This window comes from Acinonyx jubatus, chromosome B3 (genome assembly GCF_027475565.1).
Source record: "Acinonyx jubatus isolate Ajub_Pintada_27869175 chromosome B3, VMU_Ajub_asm_v1.0, whole genome shotgun sequence".
Taxonomy (NCBI): domain Eukaryota; kingdom Metazoa; phylum Chordata; class Mammalia; order Carnivora; family Felidae; genus Acinonyx; species Acinonyx jubatus.
The window spans coordinates 123,996,066-124,005,925 of NC_069386.1; the positions used below are offsets into that span (position 1 = coordinate 123,996,066).

A 9,860-nucleotide genomic window follows, 5' to 3' on the forward strand; every position below is an offset into this window, starting at 1 on the left:
GCTCTGAGCTGTCAGCACAGAGCCTGATGCAGGGCTCGAACCCACAGACCACGAGATCATGACCTGAGCCGAAGCCGGACGCTTAACCGACTGAGCCACCCAGGCGCCCCAAGATGTTCTTATTATGAATAAAGGATGTATGTTCCCACACACAAAATCTTACACACAAATTATGGGTTATTATGTTAGCCATCTGGACCCTCCAGAGGCAGAGATTTATTAGGGGTGAGTTCTGTGAAGAACAAAGGTAAGACAGCTGGAGGAACCTGGGGGAGCTCTCAGACACAATGCAAATCTGTCTCAGATAAGGGAGGGATAGAAGGAAGAAAGGTTCAGTGAGACCATCTTGGACTGAGGTATGGTTCTAAGAGGGTTTATCAAGCTGTTGAGGGTCCTCAAGTCAAAGTAATCCATCAGAGGAATCCCTCATCTTCTAGAAACAGACATACATGCTTGGTCTCCTGACCACATCCAGTGCTTGGCTGGGAGCAGCCTGTGGTGTGTGGTACTTCGTGAGAAAATCTTAATGGCAGTCAGAGGGTAACAGCTGGGGCTACAGGTCAATGGCACTCACTGTAGCCAGAGATCAGAAAGTGACACTCTCACAGCCCCCACACTCATGGGCCCCAAGATGAAAAGTTGGCTTTGAAGAGAAGTGACATGATTACAGAGATGACTTTTGCAAAGTGACTGTCAGATCTATGCTTGTGGTGCAATCTGCAGACTGTGATGAGTCAGACCTCAGGTGTAAGTTCCCAAATTAATCCAAATCCAAATGTACTGTGGATTCTGTCAATGATCGATACCATTTATTTGTTACTACCTACTCTGAGCTAGATATGGTAGTAAGCAATTAATGTAAATGAATTCAATTGTAGGTATTGTAACAGCACTTCAACGCCCCTGTAAGGGTTAATGTGGTTCACGCTGATGCAATCATTGCTTGCTAAACTAAATCCCTTGGTTTGTAGCAGAAACTAACCTACTTTCCTTGAGATTTTGCAGACCGCTGGCTTCGAGGAAAGAAGGCTCAAAATTTTCCGGAAGCTAAAGCCTCATCACATTCAAAAACAGCTGCCACTGATGCCAGCAAGTCTGTTCAGGCTCGTGTCCACACAGGAGTAGCTCCTGGGCACCTGCTTCTCCTCCATGCAGCTCCCACCATTTCTCGTGCCTTCCCCTTTAAAACCCTCCAGCTTTGCCTGGACAGGGCAGATGGTCTTTGAGATGTTAGTTCACCATCTCCCTGGGTTTCCAGACCCCCAAATAAAGCAAACTTTCCTTTCCCACCATTACTTATCTCTTGAGTATTGATTTCCGAGTGGCAAGCCAACAAATGTGAATTCAGAATGAGTTCTCTATCCAGTAATAGTATTATGATACTCAATTTCATAATTTAGGAAACCGAGTAACTTGCTTAATTATCTAGAAACATGAATGTAATTTCTAATGCTTTTGTATTTACTTAGCATATATCTTTCCACAGAAATCTGTATAATATCAGCCACAACCAATAGCAGCCACAACCAGTGATCACGGGCTCACAATCCTTCTAGAGAAGAAAAGGTGGAATTTGGGCAGTAAGTTTAGTCTCTTCTTTATGACAAAGTCCTCTGCTGTGGTCTATGAGAGGTCATCTCTACTCTTTTCCATCCTAATTTTCTAGAAATGCAGGTGAGGAAGAAGAAAGTGGAACACAAAACTGAGGTAGTTAACAGAATTTATCCTAATGTTGGAAGACACTGAGTCAACAGAGCTGAATTTTTAAAAACTACCTCCAACATACATTAAGGGGAATTATAGAAAATCCTTATATACTGATGATGGTACAGTAAGAAAAGGCTACATTTGCAGCAGGAAGTGTTATTAATCAAGTGAATTATGTTTAAACTGAATGTAGGTATGTAAAATGAGGAAAAAAAGAAAATACAAGCAGGATGTATTATTGAGATTCCCATTTCAGAAGGATGGGTCAGAAATGACCCCTTTGTGGTTGGAATGCTTTTGAAGAGAATATCCATTAGTACCATGGTTTGCAAACATTGTTTTATCATAACATATAAAGAAATAACACTGAGAAAGACATTCCACAATACAATACACACAAACACATACATGTAGTTCATAGTGACCACAGCTACCTCGCCATCTATTTTGTCTATTTTGTTTTATTGTATTCATTTCTATCTTCTCCTATTTTTGCCCTATCACATTAAGGAATGCTGGTACTGGTCAGCTTAATTGATTCCACTACCTTCTAATGGCTCACAATTTGAAAAATTGAATATGTAGTTCAACCTCCAAAAGATGATTAAAAAAAAAAATTAAGTGTTTATTTTTGAGAGAGAGAGAGACAGAGTGAGATCAGGGGAGGGGCAGAGAGAGGAGACACAGAATCTGAAGCAGGCTCCAGGCTCTGAGCTGTCAGCACAGAGCCCAATGTGGGGCTTGAACCCACAAATGATGAGGTCATGACCTGAGCCGAAGTCGGACACTTAACTGACTGAGCCACCCAGGCACCCCCAAATGACGATTTAATTACAAGAATCATGACACCATTGAGGAAGGAGGAAGAGAAGGAAAAGATTTTTGGGTCACCTTATCTAACGCATAGTTATGGAGTAGCCATATAGTGCAGATCTCTGTTTAGGGTGAGGGAAGGGATGACAGATTCTATGTTATATAAGCAATATTAAATGCTGTTTAGAAAATAGTTTTCAGTGAGTGATGATGAGTTACTGATACTCTATTCTCTCTATGCCAGGTATCACTACGGACTTCTGGGAATTACAGGAAGATTGCCTCACCCTGCATGTGAGAGCAGTTAGATACTTGAACACTAAAAGTAGGGAAGCTGCCTTGAAGAGAAAGTGGGTCAACTCAAGGCTAAGTTGTAAGATGACATGAGCCTAAGGTTCAAGGTCTTGTAAGGGATCTCCCTTGTCTGATGGATGTATCAGAGGTTGAACAAGTTAACATGGGTCACAATGGTATAGTGGAAGAACACAATTGACACTGAAAACAAAATATTTATCCTGTCAGTCTCAGTTGGTTATTTGTTCAGTGGTTGTTGAGCAGGTACCATGTACTCGACACTGCTGAATGCAGAGCACCTAAAGGCAAGAAAACACAGTTTGATCTTAAGGATCCCACGAGGAAGGTATGCCAAAGAGTTATTCAGTTTCCTACTCTCGTCCCCAAATCCATCCACTCCCCTCCTTTGTCTGCCTACCTTCCTCACCCAGAAGTTGACCCTGGGCTCTGAATCACCTTGCCTTGTGGCTTCTAGTTGGGCTTGGTCTAAAGGAGTCACCATTAGGAAATTTGAAGGTGGGAAAAAAGAGAGATCGGGGCTTTTTTTCCTCTCCCTCATGAGCTGGAATGGGTTTTCTGATGATGCTGTCCCGCTACCCCCACCATAACTACAGTTTCTGTAAGATAACCCCTTCTGCTTGTCCTGAGCTCCCAATGCTCAATGCTTTCATAATACTCTTTGCTTCCTTTGCTGTTTTATTCCTTTGAGTGTTAGTGGTATCTCACTGTTGCCAATCCCTGGGTCCTTAGCATCCATTTCTGGGTTCATTAACCTTTCTCACATCTTTGTAAATATATTGTTAGGTTTCTTGGACCATTTGAGTACTATTCTCTGTCTGGCAAGACTCTGTTGTAGGGTAAGCCATATATGATATAGGAGCAAAATGAAGGCACACCAGGAGAGAGGGATTCAGCAGTGACCTTTTAGAAAGATTTTGAGGTTTTTTGGTACATGCACTGATGGGGGCCATGCTGTTGAGAAAGAGTATTTGAAGCAAGACATTAATAATTTAACACTGGATTAAGAGTGTGTTAGATGAAGACTTAACAGAATTCACCCTGACATGTTGTATTCATTCAGATTTTTACCATTGTGTCTTTTCCTTTTTGCACCTTGGCTCAGCTATCTTTCAGTTTGACAAAAATGTTTCTGCTTGGAAATGCCCGTGAGCTCACCTCACATTATTTACTTGTGAAGAATAATGATGTGCTTAAGGGCATGATAGGCTTGTGGGCTGAACACCAGAGTTATGCCTTAGGGGAATATTTTAGTATTAATATGATGTTCACTTTCTCAGAGTATAATATCTTTAAGGCTCATCCGCACTTCATTAAAGACTAAAAAATGGGGACTCATGCTAATGTATGTAGCTGATAGAGTTTTCTGTACATTGTTCTATCTTTTCTTTTTTTTTTTTTTTGGCTGCTACGACCTTTTTACCTTGATCCATTTGACAAGTAGGCTAATTTAGCATGAAACAGGAGCAAGCAAGATAAAGCTACTTCTTGCAAATCTGAGGAAGATGTGGACGTGTTGGAGGAAGCTAAATAAACATGAATCTTTGACCTTCTCCTTTAACTAGTGCTCCAGTCCAGTGAGCTCATTATAGGGAAATCTGTTAGCAACCTTCACATGTTGGCAGATGACTGGTACTGAACACATGCTGCCAGCCCAACAGGGGATCGGGAGAAGCCCAGCTCGTGCATGACCCATCAATGCTAAATAGCAAATCCCTGTAGTTACTTGCATTACGTAAAACTGCTTGATGCACATTAAAGAGAACCTTTTGAACCCCACACTCATTATTATTTTTTTCCCTTTCTTTCCATTTTCTGACTTCTGTGGTGAGATTGCCTTAAAGTCTTATCATATGTGCTCATATTCTAGGCAGCTAATGAATATGGATGTTGTTTGTGCTAATTTTTGCAGCCTTAAAAGGCTAGATTTGGAAGAAATGCCAGTTATTAGCCTCAGGGAAACTTTCAGTAAATAATTCCACTTATACCCTGTTGAGTTCAAAGGGACATTAGAGTCCAGAGAAATGAGCAGGTTGCGCCCTTTCCCCCACTGCGACAAGTCCCCTAAAAGAAAAAGAAAAAAAAAAAAAAGAAAGTTAAGACAGGGATTCCCTTTTCTCCTTTTGGAGATTAAAAATTAATATTTGCAGGCTAAAACAACTGCCATTATGGTTAATGTAGTGGTTTTACATTCATATCAAACATTGGTTGTTTTCTGCCACATTCTCCTGTTGCTTCCGTTATCTTAGTGAACAAAGATTAATGCACACTTCACAATAAACTCTAGTCTGCACTCTATAACAATTGCTTACAACCTAAAATTATATAAGCATATAGTCCTTTGAATAAAGGCTTAAGTGACGAGGTGGAAAGAACACTGGGTTACAGTTTTGACTCTGGTGTTAATTCACTCCTTGACCTTGGACCATTGTCTTTACCTCATTTCAAGAGATGGAGTTAGATTATATGATTTTTCAGTTTTAATATTCTGATTCTGATGTAGAGATCAGCTATCTAAAGGTGGGACTAATCCCAGTTATTAATAAACAAACATAGTCAATGATGAAATTTACAGATGAATCTCTTTTTCTTGTTCCCAGTGGGACTTTAGCCACTTTGTAGAGAAATGTTTCACATCAATCTGTTGCATGTGATTGGGCTAGAAGAGGGCCAAACTGAACTCCTGAGGACCCTGAGATATACAGTGTTTAAAAGGAACTTAGGGTTGATGGGGGTGGGAGGGAGGGGAAAGTGGGTGATGGGCATTGAGGAGGACACCTGTTGGGATGAGCACTGGGTGTTGTATGGAAACCAATCTGACAATAAATTTCATGTTAAAAAAATAAAATAAAAGGAGATGAAATGTTACCACTGCTGCTTTTCTCACAACTGTACACTAGTTTTAAGAATGTTGCCAGAGTATTTTACCAAATAGATTACTACTGATTTGCTCCTCATTTCAAAACATCAAAATTTGTAATGAATATGTAATTTGTGTGAAAATGAATAAACCCCATATACTTGAGATTTTACAAATTTTTCCACAACACCACTCCCTGTATTCCAGTCCTCAGAATAATTATACTCCATGTATGCGTTTATTACAATGCTCTTTTCTACGAAGGCATAGTCCAGATACCTAATACTTTGTTATTCTGCTCTTTTCTTGAACTCATGCACTTGACTGATACAAGCTGAGAGTTACACGCCTGCTAGTGGGTCACTATGGTGAGGAAAGGGCTGTCGCACACTTTCTTGAGTAGGATAAAGAGAGTGTGGACATTTGCTGTTGTTCTCTATATGAAATAACAGTAAGTCGTGTGTGAGCATGATAAAGGAGTGACTGGTGCACAGTTCATTGACTTGGGCTTCATAATTACCCAATCACTTATACCTTACTTACGAAGGTTTAGAATTCAAATTTAGGGGGCTGTAAATATTATTATAAAGGAGTAAAAGTGATATTAACCAAGTTTTGAGTTAAGTAGAGCAAGTTGCCCAAAGTGAGGTGCTAATTTATCTTTTAGAAGAGTCTCATTTGACTGTGAGAAGGTGAGGTTGAGTGTCTAGATTAAGAATTGAAGCATGTCAACAGAATTTGACAACATTCCCCAAGGTCAAGAGGTCTTTTATTATAGAGGATACAGTGAATTGATTCCATAAAGTTGTTTAAACTAGGTGAACCATACAAATGTAAAAGTAAAGGGAAAGCACAAATACAGCTACTCAAGCTAGATTAGGTGTTAGGTATCCAAAACCCATATGGCATATGAATAACTTCTAGACCATCATATATGACAAGACATGTACCATTGACAGATTTGGTTTATGATCTTCTATATGCACTCTCCTTGCTTGTTCTCAAGATGGCTGATTGAAATAGAGAAAAGTTTAGGGAAACTTTGGAAGACATGTGTTGAATATAGCAAAGCTTCCATCAGCCTGTATTGTTGGATGGTGGCATAAAGACTTCCTTGACAATCTATTCATTTGTACCATATTGTTACATAGACAGTAGATAATCCCTTATTGGTTGACACTATTTGTTAAAGCAGTTAGCCTTACCCTAATGAATACAAAGACTGAATAAAACATAAAATCTATCACAGTCACTCAAACATTTGTCAGAGTCATAAATGCCTCTGAGAATCTTTTGAAAGTTCTGGAGACTTCCTCCTTAGAAATGCTTACATTCAGCATATAAAAAATTTTATATTTAGCATTTTAGCATTTTATATTTAGCATTTATATTTAGCATTTAGCATTTAAAAAATAATTTTTTGAACCTCATGAAGTGCACACATGGATGTTAAAGTTGTCCAGTCTAAGTAATCTTAAAGTTCAAACATGAAGCACATGATCACTGAGGATCATATGAAAGGTCAGTTGGCATAAGATATTTTGGATTAGGTGTGGACATTTTTATCATCAAAGGATATAGGTCTGGGGCACTCAAATTGCAAGGAGTTTATTTAGTTTCCAGGCAGGATACCCAGCCACTGGTGGTAGAGCTTGGAGAGCTCTAGGCTCAATGAACAACTTTTGGAGTTATAAAATAAAAAGACAATAATCTATTACCTTTTTTGACTATAATTTATCACTCAGTGAAGAGTATACATTATAAGTAGGTTTTTGTCACTTGAGTATTTTGGTTGCAAGGGAGAAATGCACATAAAAGTGAACTAAAGTCCTGAGGGTTGATAGTAAGGATATAGATGGTATTAGGGGAGATTGGAATCTCAGAAATGGCAGCAGGTCTTATGATGTTATGTGTTAGAAATTGGTTCTGAATTCAGGATAGCTGAGAACAAGTCTTTCTGTAGAAGTGTTTTTTTTCCCCCAGCTCTGTAAAACTATGATCCATCATTATGTCCCTCCCTTATTCTCCATTTGTCTTTTGGCTTCAATATAATTCTCTTCCTTCTACTAATGTAATTCTTCTGGTGATGGTGAAGCAAAAGAATTGGTTCAGCTACTTATTTATAATCACACATTCTAGATATCTTTTCATACTAGGCCATCATATAGGTTATTGTGCTGTTGAAATGTTGATTGTACTTAAGTTTGGTACTCACTATGGTGGTACAAGTATCTGAAACTTTGGAGAGGAAGAGATAGCATCATATAAACCAGAACTTGCCCTCCAGGGCTTAAAGAAGAACCTACAGAGACTTCTCTCAGTAGAAACTAGGAATGGAGAAGCTTCCTAAAGATTAGAAGGTAATGTGGTTATGCTTGGTATTACAATTTTCCACTATAGCCATTAACTTGCTAGTAAACCAACTCTCTGGGAAAAAAAAGAGAGACAGAGAGTTCTGATTTGTAGTACTTGCCAATTTCCCTGGTGTAAATACTCTGATCATGGCCAATTCCAACTACCTATGATTTTATTTTTTTTAATTTTTTTTAATGTTTATTCAGTTTTGAGAAAGAGAGAGAGAGAGGCAGCAGGGGAAGGGCAAAGAAGGAGGGACACACAGAATCTGAGGCAGGCTCCAGGCTCTCAGCTGCCCGCAAAAAGCAACGCGGGGTTTGAACCCACGAACCATGATATCATGACCTGAGCTGAAGTCAGACGCTTAACCAACTGAGCCACCCAGGCACCCCTGGATACCTATGATTTTAACACTAGCTTTAAAAAAATTCTTAAGTATTTAACAATTGGCTCTTGTGAGTGTTGATACAATACTAACAATAACACTGAACCTATAAATTAGTTTAAAAAAAAAAGAAAATGAAAAGAAAAAATTAAATATCACTTATGCCAAGATAAGACTCCCAGTGACCAAAGATGAGACTAAAACATAGGGAGGTTTTTCAAAAATAAACTAAATTTTAGTTCTTGGTTTGAATTGTTTGAAGAATGGTAAGAGTAGAGCCACACTAGTAGTGACTTGGATGGTCATTTCCAATATTCTGCTTAGCTCATATTAAAATGCATAGCTCTGATAGTTTTGAAAAACTAAATGCTTCTAAATGTGAAAGAAGGTCTTAAATAAGTGAATGGATTTGCTTAGGAAGCAGATGCTACCATTTCATATAAGCCCAGACAAAAGTCTTGGCCCTTTGTCCTTGGGAATTACAATGTCTGCAACAAGATCCCTGTTACCTTTCCTGCAATACCAAGTGTTCTCCAATGAAAGGATGTTGGACGGAGCTGTAATTAGACTCGACAGGAGTTTAATGTATTGACGACCTAACACTGATTTGATTTTATATTTGCATTGATGATATACACTTATACTTGATTTCCCTAACTGAGTCTGACACCTTTATTGGAATATTTGCAGAATAGAAAGGAATGGCTTACATGGAATATGACAGCATAGTTCAGACCAGATGGAGGCTTTCTACACTGATGTGTATGGCATCTGAGGAGCTGGTAACTACTAGACTCAATCTCACCATTAACTGAACAAGAAAGTGTTGCATTCTTGAGATGAGCCAGTCTGACCCCATGCACAATCCTGTCTTCATTCATGACATGTCTGGGGCCAGGTGGTACACACAGAACCTGTTATCTCAAGCCACACGTTAACATAAACTAGAAAAAAATGAATGGGGGGGGAATCATACTATGAGATGAGAGTAGTGTCACAGAGATGATGATGACTCAAGGAAGGAATGATAGGGCCTGGTGTAGATAAAGGCAAACATTCCATTCCATGCTTTTGTGAATTTATTGTAAGCACAAAGGATAATCAACTTTTCCTCAGAAATGTCCTCCCTTTTTTTGTTCGGCCATAGAAAATCCAAAGTGAAGGAAGCCAGATCAATACCTTTTTCTTTTACTCTCAGTATATTGTTTTGGTTTTCTTGGAACCTTTCCTATCTTTATTGTTTGAGCTGGTTGAGCTTGGGTTTCTCTAACTTTCAGGCTAAGACATCCTGATATAGGAATCAACTGCCATACTATATTTAAAGAAGGTTTGTTATAATAGGTAATTCTTGAGCTAGCAGTTCATATACAAGTATAATATGTGAATGTGTTGGGCATTTAGAGAGATTTTCTGAGGGGTAGAGGGCTT

The 9,860-nt window shown here is 38.9% G+C and overlaps 1 long non-coding RNA gene across 1 annotated transcript; it reads left to right on the top strand.

Moving 5' to 3' along the window:
* The first annotated feature begins 1,476 nt into the window (after window positions 1–1,476).
* LOC128316217 (uncharacterized) lies at window positions 1,477–4,627 on the top strand. The gene is made up of 3 exons (XR_008299804.1): window positions 1,477–1,580; window positions 1,667–1,707; window positions 2,765–4,627. It is a non-coding gene; the product is annotated as an uncharacterized LOC128316217 (long non-coding RNA).
* Window positions 4,628–9,860: the final 5,233 nt, after the last annotated feature.